The sequence below is a fragment of the Abramis brama genome (assembly GCF_963993115.1).
Source record: "Abramis brama genome assembly, chromosome: 20".
NCBI classification, from domain to species: Eukaryota; Metazoa; Chordata; class Actinopteri; order Cypriniformes; family Leuciscidae; genus Abramis; species Abramis brama.
Window position 1 is genome coordinate 8,945,210 of NC_139982.1, and position 16,608 is coordinate 8,961,817.

The window sequence follows — 16,608 nt, forward strand, 5'->3', positions numbered from 1 at the left end:
TTTAAAGCACCGTTTTTGAAGACTGCGCATGTGCGAACGTGCTCTACTATGTAAGAACGAGCCAAATATTGAGTCTGGTAATAAAGCAAAATAACTGAGAAAAATTAGAAATGGTCTTCAGATGTCATGTCTGTAACTTATATGACAAAATCTAGCGTTAATTCGATCTCAAACAGATTAATTAAAATAAGTTATTAGTCCACCACGTGCGAGACGTCATAAACCAACGTGGTTGAACGATACTTTGCGACAGACGGTTTCGGGAAACAGTCGTGACGAGCTAGATGATTTCTCCAACGATGCACTGACTATGGTAGTTAAGCAGTGAGCTATATAGTTGTACGGGAAACACACCCCAGATCAGCAAGAAAAACATTCCTTGAAATGAAAATATGTTTAGTTAAATATCCAAAGACCACCCCATCTTCCTATAGCCTAGACCTAGGGGGAATCCAATGCCAACATACAGTGTAGTCACAGTATATTTCTGGCTTCAATAATTCAGGCAGACATACAAGTTGTTAAAAAAAACCTTCCTATTATTAGAGAACTGACAGTGAACTGATAACATATGCCATTTGCTAAGGTCTTCAGTTTTTCGTTACAAATCAAAAGCATCAACCAAAACTGTCATATAATAATATTGTTCCCATGTAAAAGTAGTTTAATGCATTAATTATGCACTGCTATATACATTAAAATGCATGTATGATCTAATCAATAAGTGTAACAGCAGTTATAACACATATTATCTATTATCAGGCCGATCTGACTGCTTTAATTCCAGCAATTATTCACTCTGAACATAAATATCTTACATTTTGAGATATTCGCCTGAACTGAAAATGTAACTCAATTTCAAACAGAGTTAAAACACAATTGAATCACACAGAATGAACAAAACACTGAATTATGAACAAAACACTGAATTATAAGCACAACATGAGAAAAAGAGATTCAGTATCATTGACTGAACTACAGAAAGGAGCAACATTTACATTCTGATGTCAAATCTCTTTTTTCCATGTATGATTTCTACAATAAAAGATGAACTAAATATGAACTCAGTGTAGAAATAAATGAAGGAAAGACAAACCTGTAAAAAACTGATTAAACTCATAGTGAGACACAGTGTGGAAATATGTTTAGAATTTTTATTTCATTTATATATATATTTTTTTTTTCATGTATAATCTAATCAATAATTTTAACCACAGTTTTAACAGATTATAATATTATCTATTCATTGTTACACCTCCAAAAAATTATAATACACTAAAACTCATGACAAACAACCAATTCTAGATGTAACAAGGAATTTGCAAATAGTATAAAACATTTTAACTTTGGTTACAGTTATTTATGAAAACATATATGACATTATAACATACGCTATTGATACCTTTATAATGCATTATACATAAAGGCTTTAAGTAAAGTATCACCACAATATCTAATAATCATTATTATTAATAAATGTTGTTCTTGTTTCCACTGTAAAACACTTTCTGAAATCTAAATTGTATTTTTTTATTAGGTGATTAAATAGACTTACCGATCACCAGTTTAGTTCCTCCACCGAAAGTCCACCACAGTGATACAATCTAATGAAACGCTCGTACAAAAACCTCTATTCCACTCGAGTGAACACACACTCCAGCAGAGAGAGAGAAACAACACTTCAACACACTGATATTAGAAGATCCTCAGCTCTTCTCAACACTCACTCATTCAGATTTGACTAAAGGCTTTCTGATATAACACTGTTTAAAGAAATATATTTGATGAGCTGTGACCTCTGAGGTGACCTTTGACCTCTTTGATCATGGATGATGTTGTGGAGTTTCTCATAATGATGCTTCTGTTCTTCATATGCAGATCAATCATCATGATTCACAGAAAAACCTGCAGCTTCAGACTTCAATCTTCAGTGAAAATCTCTTCAAATAATGAGTTTATTGAATATTAGAGCCAAAGTCAATAGAAAGTGTCAACAATGAAAATATAAAAGGTATTTTGCATGTTCTACACAGTCAAGCATGTTTTCATATTCAAGGTCTGTTCTAAAAGTATCTGGACTGGTTATGAATCTCCACACAAGATCATGAAACGTGAACAAGCTCTAATATGTCTCCATCTTTAACAGCCTGTTTCTTCTCCATTTGATGATTTCAGACACACATGAGGCTTCATGATAGATGGAGTGACACCATGAACTCTGATTAGAGATTCACAATCAGTCCTGATACTTTCTGAACAGACTCATGATTCATGATCTTACTTTAGTGATGGCGGTTCATCTAGTGGAAGTGTAGCAGTGATGATGGTCACATGACTGAATATGGACACAGAGATGGACGTTCATCTGCACTGCCTCAGTGTCTCAGGAGTCACAATAAAAATACAAAATAAAGTCATGATTCTGTAACTCTAGTGTATATTAGTTTGTTATCAGCACAAGCTGTTGTAAATCCTGCCCACTTCTTTGCATTGTCAGCACATGCTTCAGTGCTCTGAGAGTGTTTATAGTGCTGTGAGTTTAACACTTCATGACTGAGAGCAGAACACACTCTTCATCATCACACAAGACTAAACTACAGCAATGAACACAATCAACATCTTCATCTGGACCATTGCACTGTTTATTCAAGGTTTGTGTAATACAGTTTTTATAATCATTATTAATTATCTTAAAATGTGAAATATATAATAATCATTTTTTGTTTGTGTTTTCTTTCAGAGTGTAGAGGACAGATCACTGTAACTCAGAGTCCATCAATAACAGCAGTTCAACCAGGAGAAGAAGTCAGAATAAACTGTAAAACCAGCAGTGATGTTTATTATTATAGTTCATATGGTCATTACTTAGCCTGGTACTCACAGAAACCTGGAGAAGCTCCTAAACTCCTCATATATTTTGCAACAACCCGTAATACAGGAACTCCATCTAGATTCAGTGGCAGTGGATCTGGCAGTGATTTTACTCTGACCATCAGTGGAGTCCAGACTGAAGATACAGGAGATTATTACTGTCAGAGTTATCATGAAATAAGCAGTAAAGCTGTGTTCACACAGTGATAAAGAGTCGTACAAAAACCTCTGTCAGTCAGACGTCACAGTGACTGCACTGATACAGCTGAGAGAAACTGCAGCTGCTGATGGAGGATCACAAACTACACAATATCAAACCTTTCACAGACTTTATTCATTTATTATGATGTACTAAGTAAACATATAATCTTATATTCCTTACTAAACTGGACTAAAATGTGTAGAAAATGTGAGTGGTGACTGTTGTTGTAAAACTTCTAGTTCTTGTAAAGCCACTACATTACAATTTCACACATAGAAAGAGACACGTACGAATGAGACACTACATTTAAAATGGTTAAAAGCACTATTTTTAAGGAAAATCTACTAATCACACTGATGCACATTATGACAGAAACCCTTAACAACTGGGGTTAGATGTAGCACAGTGTTATAACTAATCCACCAAGTGTACAATGATAATGAAATGAAAACAGGGAGTCACACAACTTTCAGGTTTGAGTATTTATTTATATATTTATTTTGCCACATTTAACTTTGTTGGACTTTCACAAACAATGTTGTACTTCAAATGTCAAAGTATGATTTTCCCCCACATTTGTTTACTTTGCATTGATCACTTATTTATTTATTAAGAATATAGCCTGTTTTTCATGCAATAAACCCTTTAAAATGTGATTTTAAGCTCGTTTTTATTATTATTACTGTTATTAATAATAATAATAATAATAATTTTGCATGCAGCTGCCACACACGAATATAATTCAATTAGAATTACAATATTTGATGATTTTTACTCATTTATTTATTGCAAAACTGTGCTGCCCTTTCCTGTATCTCTATCCATGATATTGCTCCATAATAGAATGATTGGATGAGGGATGGATGTATGGATATATATCTATACAGATGCACACACAATATCAAACTATACAGATAAAATAGTACTGAATTATGTGTGTTACACACAAGTGTTCAACTAACCCCTCTGTCTGTTACAATTAACCCCGCATATGGGGTAAGCTGTGACATCTGCACTTCTGTCACTTTCAGTGCAACTGTATGAAAATGGAAGGTCCTAGAAAAAAAAAAAAGCTTTAAGTGTTCATTTGTAGCAGAGATGTGTGTGTTGCTTCTGTAAAAAAGAAAAGATGAATCTAACTTAATTTTTTTTATTTTTATAATTGGGCCAAAACCAAAGTGTGTTAGGTTGTGCCCCGTTCTCCCCTACTAAGAAAAGTACTGGGTAATATAAGGTAACTATATGGGATCAGGGTTATACCTAGTTATTACCCATTTATTTCAATTACTATAATAAGTACATAATAAGAACATAAAATAAAAAGCCACTGACTATCGAACATTGTTTAGTGTGGAATGATAAAACACAGTTCAGTTATCTTAAGATGTTGAATTTCAGAGGAACTATCCTACAGCAAACACTGAACCAGACTATTCAAATGTTGAGCAAGGAATCTCATTGGCTGCAGGATCATCAGAAGCCAATCAGCTTGTGCCTGTCACGGTTCATGAGTGTGCTGCTTCCTGCTTGTCTCGTGCATTTGTTATTGTTGTCTGTGTGCCATGTGCGTGTGTGTGTGGGTGTCACCGTATTAATTATCAGTTAATCACATCATCCGCAATCAGCTCAGCGCCAGCTGTCACTCATCTCCTGTTCCTTTAAAAGACTCACTGAATCCTTCTCTCATTGTCAGATCGTTGCTCGATGTTTGTGCCGTGTTTCCCGTTTGAGTTGATGTCTTCCTGGAGTCCTGTGCTGTTTGTTCTTCGTGTCTGGTTCCTGTCTTCACCTTCACGCCGTTTCACCGCCGGATTCATCACGACCATCTAAGTCCCTGCGTCACCCTGCTACAGCCGTCTGACCCTCACGATCTGCCTGAGTCAACTTCTGTTCTGAGTGATAATAAACGTACTTTCTTGAGATCGCCTGCATTTGCTTCCTTTTTTCCCAGCACGTCATGACAGAACGATCTGACCAATCGATGGGAGCAGCAGGCGAGACCCAGATGTCTATGGAGGCTTTCATCGGCGCTAGCATGCAACGAATGGACGCTCAAGAGGAGGGGCTTAACAACAACGGACGTGCCATACAGGCACTGGTGACGCAGGTGTCCGAGCTAACCCAGCAAATTCAACATCTGCGCATGCCCACTGCGCCACCCACGCCGTTCGTGCCCCCCGTTCCAGCTGATCCGCTCTCCCAGTCTGAACCTCGGATGCCTGTTCCGGAGAGGTATGCTGGAGAACCTGAGTATTGTCGTGCTTTCATTACCCGTTGTGAGATGCATTTCGCCCTACAGCCACGCACGTTTGCCACGGAAACTTCTAAGGTGGCATTCGTTCTCACTCTCCTGACTGGGAGGGCGGCCCTTTGGGGTACGGCGGTGTGGGCGAATAGAGATCCCTGTTGCGTGTCGTTCCAGGCACTCGCGGAAGCCATGAGGGAAGTCTTCGACCGCGCGGCGGCCGGGAGGGAGGCTGCTAGGAGGCTGGCGGAACTCAGACAGGGTAATCGCTCTGTATCGGACTACGCCATTGAGTTCCGCACCCTGGCCGCCGAGTGCCAATGGAACGACACGGCGCAGTGGGACATGTTCCTGCATGGGCTGGCTGACCGCGTTCATCAGGAGATCTACGCCCTGGACCTCCCGACGACCCTCCACGGGTTAATAGAGCTGGCGCTGCGGGTGGACTCCAGGCTTGGCCGGATGAGTCGACGCGCGCCAACCGAAGCTCCAGTCCACTTCTTCAACCTCCCGAGGTCCAGTGGCACCGACGCGGTCAGCCCCATCAACGACACCGAACCCATGCAGGTGGGGAGAGCTCGGCTTTCCCGGGAGGAGAAGGAGAGGCGGAGATCCCTGGGCCTTTGTTTGTACTGTGGAGGATCTGGACATTTTCTGAACTCATGTCCGTTAAAAGGCCCAGCCCGGCAGTAACTATGAGGCTACTGTCGGGTGGGATCTCCGCTGCTAAGACCTCAGGAACACCATCAGCGACATCTACTCTCCTCCCGGTTAGACTTAGATGGTCGCATCACCAACACCACTGCCACGCACTCTTGGACTCTGGGGCGGAAGGTAATTTTCTGGATCATCACTTCGCCATCAAACATCACATTCCTCTACTACCACTCACCCAACGCATCTCTGTCCACGCACTCAACGGCCAAGACCTCCCTGTCATTACCCTGTCCACTGCTCCTCTCACACTCACCACCTCCGGAAACCACACTGAAACCATCACCTTCTACATCATGGACTCCCCCCTGGCTCCCATAGTACTTGGACACCCCTGGCTTACTCAACACAATCCCAAAATAGACTGGCAACACAGAACTATCAATGAATGGAGCACTGAATGTCATAAGTCTTGTCTTTTGTCTGCCTGTTCGTCTGTTCCCATGTCTGTCTTACAGGAGAAAGCAGCGGACTTGTCAACCGTGCCCGAGGAGTACCACGACCTGAAGGAGGTGTTTAGTAAGTCTCGAGCTGCTTCTCTTCCTCCTCACCGTCCCTACGACTGTGCTATAGATCTACTGCCAGGTAAATCTCCGCCTAAGGGCAAGTTGTATTCACTTTCTGCTCCAGAAAGGGAGGCCATGGAGAAATATATTTCTGATTCTCTGGCAACCAAATTCATTCGCCCTTCCTCTTCTCCTGCAGGGGCGGGGTTCTTTTTCGTGGGGAAGAAGGACGGATCCCTGCGACCTTGCATTGATTACCGGGGACTGAACAACATCACGGTAAAGAATACTTATCCTTTGCCGTTGATGTCTTCAGCCTTCGAGAGGTTGCAGGGAGCGACTCTCTTCACGAAACTGGATTTACGCAATGCTTATCATTTGGTCCGCATCAGGGAGGGTGATGAATGGAAGACCGCCTTTAATACCCCCAGGGGACACTTTGAATATTTGGTTATGCCCTTCGGGCTTTCCAACAGTCCAGCGGTCTTCCAGGCACTCGTCAACGACGTGCTGCGAGATATGGTAGATCAGTTCATATATGTTTACCTGGATGACATATTGATTTTTTCTTCATCTCTCCAGGAACACGTGCAGCACGTCCGACGAGTGCTTCAGCGGTTGCTAGAGAATGGGCTTTTTGTCAAGGCGGAGAAATGCGAATTCCACGCACAGTCGGTTCAATTTTTGGGGTACGTTATCTCGTCCGAGGGGATTCGCATGGACCCTGACAAGGTTAAGGCTGTGGTAGAGTGGCCAATTCCAGATTCCCGCAAGGCCCTGCAGAGGTTTCTGGGATTCGCCAACTTCTACAGACGTTTCGTCCGTAATTTCAGCCAACTAGCCGCACCTCTGACTGCCTTGACCTCCCCCCGAACTACGTTCAGGTGGACAGACGCGGCTGGCTCCGCGTTTGCCAAACTCAAGGACCGCTTTGTTTCGGCCCCTATTCTCATCGCCCCTGATTCCTCACGTCAGTTCGTGGTGGAGGTCGACGCGTCAGAGGTGGGGGTAGGAGCAGTGTTGTCCCAGCGTTCCCCCACGGACGAGAGGATGCATCCTTGCGCGTATTTTTCACACCGTCTGTCTCCTGCCGAACGTAATTATGACATTGGTAACAGAGAGTTGTTGGCCGTCAAGCTAGCGTTGGAGGAGTGGCGCCACTGGTTGGAAGGGTCGGGGGTACCTTTTATTGTTTGGACCGATCATAAGAATCTGGAATACATTCGTACTGCTAAAAGGTTAAACTCCAGGCAGGCTCGGTGGGCACTTTTTTTCGGTCGTTTTGATTTTTCTCTCTCGTACCGCCCGGGTTCCAAGAATATTAAACCCGATTCTTTATCGCGACTTTTTGATCGTTCCGAACGCCTGGTTACTCCCGAGTGCATTTTACCGGAGAGTCTATTTGTCTCCACACTCGTATGGGAGGTCGAATCGAAGGTCAAGAAGACCTTAGAAGGGGTAACGCCCCCGGTCGGGTGTCCACCGAACCGTTTATTTGTGCCGGAGGAACTACGGTCTGAAGTTATTCAGTGGGGTCATTGTTCCAACATAGCCTGTCACCCTGGAATCAATCGCACGAGGTTTTTGGTTAAGCAGCGATTCTGGTGGCCACGGATGGCCCGCGACATTCACGATTTTGTTTTGGCTTGCTCGGTATGTGCCACTGGTAAGACTTCCAATCGCGCGCCAGATGGGTTACTCCAACCGCTGCCAGTCCCTTCGAGACCCTGGTCCCACATCGCTCTAGATTTTATTACCGCCCTCCCGCCCTCCCAGGGCAACACGGTTGTTTTGACCGTGGTGGACCGGTTCTCGAAGGCGGCTCATTTCATTCCCTTGCCCAAATTGCCGTCAGCCAAGGAGACAGCGGTTGCCGTCATTGACCACGTCTTTCGTTTACATGGCCTTCCGATTGACGTGGTCTCTGACAGGGGTCCCCAGTTTGTGTCCAAATTCTGGCAAGAGTTCTGTAGATTACTGGGCGCGACTGTTAGCCTGTCCTCTGGTTTTCACCCTCAGAGCAATGGCCAGACCGAGAGAGCCAACCAGGATTTAGAGAGAATGTTACGGTGTTTGGTTTCCAAGAATCCGACTTCCTGGTGTCAACAACTGTCTATGGTGGAGTACGCCCACAATACGTTACCAGTGTCATCCACGGGCCTTTCTCCGTTTGAAGGTAGTGTAGGATACCAGCCACCTGTTTTTCCCAGTCTGGAATCTGAAGTCGCGGTTCCCTCCGCACACGCCTTTGTCCAGAGGTGCCACCGCACCTGGACTAGAGCCCGTGAGACTCTACTCCAGGTGGGGGCGCGCACTAAGGCTAACGCCGATCGCCACCGGTCTAAGCCTCCCGTTTACATCGTCGGTCAAAAAGTGTGGCTTTCTACTAAGAACATTCCTCTCCGTTCCGTCTCGAATAAGTTAGCACCCAAATTTATTGGCCCGTTCACTGTCACCAAGATTATTAGTCCGGTGGCAGTCCGCCTCAACCTTCCTCCAGCGTACAGGAGGATACACCCCGTGTTCCATGTCTCCAAAATTAAGCCTGTGTTTCGATCAGCAATTAATCCGCCTGTACCGGTTCCCCCACCGCCGCGTCTTGTAGATGGGGAACCGACGTATTCGGTTAACCGTATTCTGGACACCAGGCGGAGGGGACGAGGATTCCAGTACTTGGTGGACTGGGAAGGTTACGGTCCGGAGGCGAGGAGTTGGGTTCCCGCGAGAGACATACTAGATCACTCCCTTATTGATGATTTCCATCGACAGGTAAGGGAGTCTGGGGACGCCAGGAGGCGTCCCTAGGAGGGGGGGTACTGTCACGGTTCATGAGTGCGCTGCTTCCTGCTTGTCTCGTGCATTTGTTATTGTTGTCTGTGTGCCATGTGCGTGTGTGTGTGGGTGTCACCGTATTAATTATCAGTTAATCACATCATCCGCAATCAGCTCAGCGCCAGCTGTCACTCATCTCCTGTTCCTTTAAAAGACTCACTGAATCCTTCTCTCATTGTCAGATCGTTGCTCGATGTTTGTGCCGTGTTTCCCGTTTGAGTTGATGTCTTCCTGGAGTCCTGTGCTGTTTGTTCTTCGTGTCTGGTTCCTGTCTTCACCTTCACGCCGTTTCACCGCCGGATTCATCACGACCATCTAAGTCCCTGCGTCACCCTGCTACAGCCGTCTGACCCTCACAATCTGCCTGAGTCAACTTCTGTTCTGAGTGATAATAAACGTACTTTCTTGAGATCGCCTGCATTTGCTTCCTTTTTTCCCAGCACGTCATGACAGTGCCATGCAGTAATGATGTCATTGCTTACAGACTGCATGTAAAGGACTGATCATCTTGATCTAGATCCAACCCTGGTCCTGGAGACTCTCCCTATCAAACACCTGATCAACTCATCAGATCATCAGTAGAGACTCAAGTGCAGTGCATTCAGTCACTTCTGCTGTCTGGACGAGATGCTTTCCATCTGAGCCTTTAACTTTGGTTACAATAATTGATTAAAAATATATAAAGCATTATTATCTACATAATTGAAACTTTTATAATGCATTATACATAAAGGCTTCAAATGAAGTTTTGCCACAGTATCTAATAATCATTATTATATAAAAAAAGTATTGTTTCAACTTTACAAAAAATATTAATAATCTAAATTTTTGTATTTTTTTAAAATATGTGTAACCCTTTTGCCACCCGGCTCGTTAAGTTAAAGGAGTGATTTCTTAATCTTTAACCCTTTTTTCCCTACTGAAGCATTCCTATGGCAAAAGAGACATTCCGATGTATAAAAACTGTGTCTAGGATAAAATATGATACTCACTTACAAATGAGGTTTCCCAGAAATAATAATCAATGAATAAACCAATGCGAAAATGTCACTAGTAAAAATAAGAATTAGTATTTATACAGTGTAGCCTACTTAAATGATGAAATGATTAACACACACACACACACAATAACTGCAGTTCAGACTTGTTAGTCTACTGTATTCAAAGATTGAACAATGAAAAAAACAATACAGTTTTTAGAGGAAACATAGTTTGAACCAGTTAAGATAAAGTTAAATTTTTTTAGAGTGCACTCTTTAGTTTTTAGAAACGTTGGCGCGCGTTGGAGCTCTTATCCGGAAAAAAATTGAAAGCAATAATCCTACCAGTCAGGAATGAAAAGAACCTTGTCCTCACGATCAGATAAGCAAGCTTGTTGCACGCAGAACCTCTCTCTGTCCCGTTGTCCTCAACTCGGATGAGTACTGAATCTCCGGGCGGCAACACCGTCTCTCCTCACCGTCCGACTTCTGACGAGGCTGATCCTTCCGACGCAGTAGCGTTAGCTTAGCGTTAGCTTCACTCAGCTAGTTCAGTTCTGTCCTAACAGCACCACTCAACTCACTCTCTCGCGGTACAGGTCGTTAGTAAACTCCACCGCAGTCCACAGAAACGAGGGGTAAGTTATTCAGGCCTAAAGTCACTGAGCTATATAATATTTCCTCTTTCTCTCGTGCACATGTAAAAAAAGCATCACCATGGAATAAACAGAATAATACAGATTTGTTTTTAACTTACAACTAAACTATGAAATTCCTTAATATTTTAACATATATGTTTTACCATCAAAACATGAAATAATGTACATTACCATGTAGAAAAAACATTTAACACCCCAGTGTTATTTAACTTGTAAACAAAAAAACAATATACTGATTTAATAAGCAATCAGGTTATTACATATGTAATTAAATAGACTTACATTTGATCACCAGTTTAGTTCCTCCACCGAATGTGTACCACAGTGATACAATCTAATGAAACACTCGTACAAAAACCTCTATTCCACTCGAGTGAACACACACTCCAGCAGAGAGAGAGAAACAACACTTCAACACACTGATATTAGAAGATCCTCAGCTCTTCTCAACACTCACTCATTCAGATTTGACTAAATGCTTTCTGATATAACACTGTTTAAAGAAATATATTTGATGAGCTGTGACCTCTGAGGTGACCTTTGACCTCTTTGATCATGGGTGATGTTGTGGAGTTTCTCATAATGATGCTTCTGTTCTTCATATGCAGATCAATCATCATGATTCACAGAAAAACCTGCAGCTTCAAATAAATGAATCAATAATTCTGAACATTTCAGATGCACATTGTTTAATATATAATGACCTGATTATGAGTCCTGATGAACTTCACTCATGTGGAAAATATGGGAAAAATAGACATCATGAAAATATTTCTCAGAGAGCAACATGTCAACATTGACTCCAAAGACCATAATGGACTTTTTTATTATGACTCTAAATATAGTAAAACTGATTTATTTAGTTCTTGATTTCTCATTGTTAACATGCTTGTAAAGGTGTAGCACAGAACTGAACTCAGAGAAACTGCTGCGTATGACATATGTTTAAAATGATCTACATTCATGATTCTCCAGACAAAACCTAGTGTCTTATCAGCCTGACAAACATAAACACAAATATTTCACAATTAATAAATATGTGCAATTAATCACTAAATGGTTCAATAACATTATTCTGAAAATAAAATCTTCTATGTAGAGTTTATGAGTTTATCAGCACAAGCTGTTGTAAATCCTGCCCACTTCTTTGCATTGTCAGCACATGCTTCAGTGCTCTGAGAGTGTTTATAGTGCTGTGAGTTTAACACTTCATGACTGAGAGCAGAACACAATCTTCATCATCACACAAGACTAAACTACAGCAATGAACACAATCAACATCTTCATCTGGACCATTGCACTGTTTATTCAAGGTTTGTGTAATACAGTTTTTACAATAATTATTAATTCTCTTAAAATGTGAAATATATATTTTCATTTTGTTTCCTGTTTTCTCTCAGAGTGTAGAGGACAGATCACTGTAACTCAGAGTCCATCAATACCAGCAGTTCAACCAGGAGAAGAAGTCAGAATAAACTGTAAAACCAGCAGTAATGTGTATTATCATAGTTCATATGGTCATTACTTACACTGGTATCAGCAGAAATCTGGAGAAGCCCCTAAACTCCTGATTTATGACATAAGAAGCCTTCAGAATGTGGAACTCCATCTAGATTCATTGGCAGTGGAACAGCAAGTACTGGACGTACTCCTGCCCTAAGAGCAGCGCGTAATACACTAAAAATAACAGCAATTTAAACTGTAATGTAAAAAATAACAAAGCGCTAAGGCGGGAGATATATCATTTTGACCGTTGAAATATCCGGAAAATTTGAACTAGTTCTGTTCTCGCATATCAATTTAACAGACAGCGAGGTAGCATTGGAAAAGCATGTTTTACACCAGTTACCCCATAAGCAGCTTTGTTTTGGTTGACTGATGAAACAGTCAAATCAAAATGCATACAATACGATATTTAGACAATGATTATTAGTTCTGTGCATTTTTAAATGTTCGCTTATTATCTTAGTAAACGTTAGAGGATGTTGAATTGTAATTAAATATAGTAGTAAATTCACTTACCTTGCAATAAATGCGTTCTCCCACGAACGTCTTTTATTCCGACTATTCCTCAAGAATCCCTCCGCAGCGCACCTCGAATTCAAACGTCTAAACCCCGCCCTTGCTTCAGTTTCATTGGTTGAAGCTGTAAACCAATCATTTTCCTTTCTGCCCTCAGAACATGTTTGAGTAAGTAAAACTCCCATCTGCTTAAATTAGGGGCCGCCAAGACGACACCATTCTCTCTACGCAGACTTTAAACGCGATCCTGTGAGAAACGCTGATGGTGTTCATATGCGCATTAAGAATTGGTTCTATAGTTATGTGTGTTTGAATATATGTATGCAGGTTTGTAATTCCCTACAAACCAAGCCTAATCAAATTACTGGTGTTTCCTTATAGTTTTGATTAAGAATTTTATTTTATTTTATTTTATCAATTCGGGGTAGATACGCAAATTGAGTTTTCCCGACGACGCTTTATCTGTAGAGTGGGAAAGGGATCCTCCATAGGGAGAGACTAGTTGGCACTTCAGCACTGCGTTGTCATCGGTCCAGGCGAAGGTCCTTCATCAGATCTGGATACGGCCTGGATCCGGCAGGCTGCGGGAAGACCTTGGGATAAACAAAGACACTAAAATTAGCGTAGATGCCATTCTTCTTATGATGTAACGAGTACATCAGGATTTATGGGAAGTGTTCCCGGGTTCCAGCTGACCTAATCTATGCAGCCTAACATTGAATTATAGAAGTCTATAATGTATTATGTGAATGCTAGGTCAAAGAGATGTGTCTTTAATCTTGCTTTGAACTGACAGAGTGTGTCTGCTTCCCGGACAATGGTAGGAAGGCTGTTCCAGAGTTTTGGTGCTAAATAGGAAAAGGATCTACCGCCAGCAGTCGATTTAGATATTCTAGGTATTATCAACTGGCCGGAATTTTGAGATCGCAATAGACGTGAAGGAGTATAATGCGTTAAGAGCTCGCTCAAGTACTGCGGAGCTAAACCATTTAGTGCTTTGTAAGTAATCAGCAATATTTTAAAATTGATGCGATGTTTAATAGGGAGCCAGTGCAGTGTTGACAGAACTGGGCTAATATGGTCATACTTCCTGGTTCTGGTAAGAACTCGAGCAGCTGCGTTTTGAACTAGCTGTAGTTTGTTTATTAAGCGTGCAGGGCAACCACCCAGTAGAGCATTACAATAATCTATCCTTGAGGTCATGAACGCATGGACTAATTGTTCCGCATTTGTCAATGAGAGCATATGACGTAATTTAGATATATTTTTAAGATGGAAAAATGCGGTTTTACAAATACTAGACACGTGACTTTCAAATGAAAGATTGAAAGATATATATATATATATATATATATATATATATATATATATATATATATATTTTTTTTTTTTTTTTTTTTTTTTTTTCCCTCCTGTGTAATGTGATGTTTTAAATTTCACTGCTTTATTATTTAAATTCCTTAAATACATCATACCAAATTTTCTAACGCAGCGAGTGTTTGTCACAAATTCTTTCTTGAGCGAGTCTGGTCTTCTGGTCACTGGTCCAAATCTTGAAGCGGTGCACTTCACGCTCATTTGCATATTTCGCTGTTTGTAAGTGAGGGTTGCACTGTCGCCGCGACGCAGGTTACAATTGCAATATGTAGCACTTCAAAGTCAATACAAAATCAAAACTAGTTAGCACATTAGTTGTAATTGAAAAGGTTTAATGACAAAATATGGTTATGGTTACACTTAAAATAGTTACAAAATAGATGTATGAGATGATGATGATAACTTATATTATTAATTGTACCCAGCATATATGAAAAATGTTACCTGAGAGAGAGAGACAGAGAGTAAGAGGAAAGAGGAGGCAAAAGAAGAGAGGAAGGAGGAGGTAAAGAGAGAGAACCCCAAGAAAGGGACCCAGAGAAGAGAGCCAGAGCATCAAAGAGCCAGAGCAACAGTTACAATCTTCTTTTATCCTTTCCTTGACCATGTGACTAAAACCCAGATGTGAGACATTCAAACTGACCAATCAGATAATTACAACTTCCCCCGCCATACTAAAGCTGTGACAATTCATCGACCCCCGAAGTACACACATCTTGGCCTACAGGCCTTGATCACTATCAGCCCCTCTGTGCCTTTAGAAACTCCAAATGGTCATTGTGGTAGGAAGAGGGGGTAGAAAAACAGTCAAGATAATTTTCAATTCTACAATGTATTGTATTTTTGTATTAACTAACATGAACAAATAATGATCAATACATTTGTTACTGTATTTGTTCATCTTTGTTAACGTTAGTTAATCAAAGTACAGCTGTTCATTGTTTGTTCAACAATGTTGTTAAGATTTTAATAAAGTATTAATGGTGAAATTAGCATTACCAAAGATTAATAAATGCTGTATAAGTGCAGTTCATTATTAGTTCATGCTAACTAATGTAATTAACTAATGTTAACTAATGAACCTTATTGTAAAGTGTAACCGAAATGTGTTTGTGACTGATCTACAGTCTTCAGGATAATGATTTAAATAGAGAGAGTCACTTTGCATTGTCAGCACATGCTTCAGTGCTCTGAGAGTGTTTATAGTGCTGTGAGTTTAACACTTCATGACTGAGAGCAGAACACACTCTTCATCATCACACAAGACTAAACTACAGCAATGAACACAATCAACATCTTCATCTGGACCATTGCACTGTTTATTCAAGGTTTGTGTAATACAGCTTTTACAATGATTATTAATTATCTTAATATGTGAAATATATTTATCATATACTGTATATCATCATATATATCATTTTTGTTTGTGTTTTCTTTCAGAGTGTAGAGGACAGATCACTGTAACTCAGAGTCCATCAATAACAGCAGTTCAACCAGGAGAAGAAGTCAGAATAAAGTGTAAATCCAGCAGTAATGTGTATATGTCTAGTGGTCTTTATCATCATTTAGCCTGGTACTCACAGAAACCTGGAGAAGCTCCTAAACTCCTCATATATTATGCAACATACCGTAATACTGGAACTCCATCTAGATTCAGTGGCAGTGGATCTGGCAGTGATTTTACTCTGACCATCAGTGGAGTCCAGACTGAAGATACAGGAGATTATTACTGTCAGAGTTATCACAGCAGTGGTCCAGTGTTCACACAGTGATAAAGAGTCGTACAAAAACCTCTGTCAGTCAGACGTCACAGTGACTGCACTGATACAGCTGAGAGAAACTGCAGCTGCTGATGGAGGATCACAAAGCCATGTCATCTTTATTTATATAGCACTTTTTACAATAAAGATTGTTTCAAAGCAGCTTTACAGTGATAACAGGAAAATAATGCAACAAAGTTTGTTTCTGCTGTACAGCAGATCTAGAAGAAAATCGTCCAAGTCCAGCTGAAGTAAGTTTGGTGGTAGTTAACTGTTGTTGTAAAAACGTTATTAATGTAGTTCATTTATATACAGTGCTTAGCATAAGTGATCACACCCAAGCTAAAGGTGACTAAAAAGAGGACTAAAACATATTTTGCAAATTGATCTTAATGCCTTAATAAATAATAATAATAAAAAAGAGATATTGATTGAGTTTA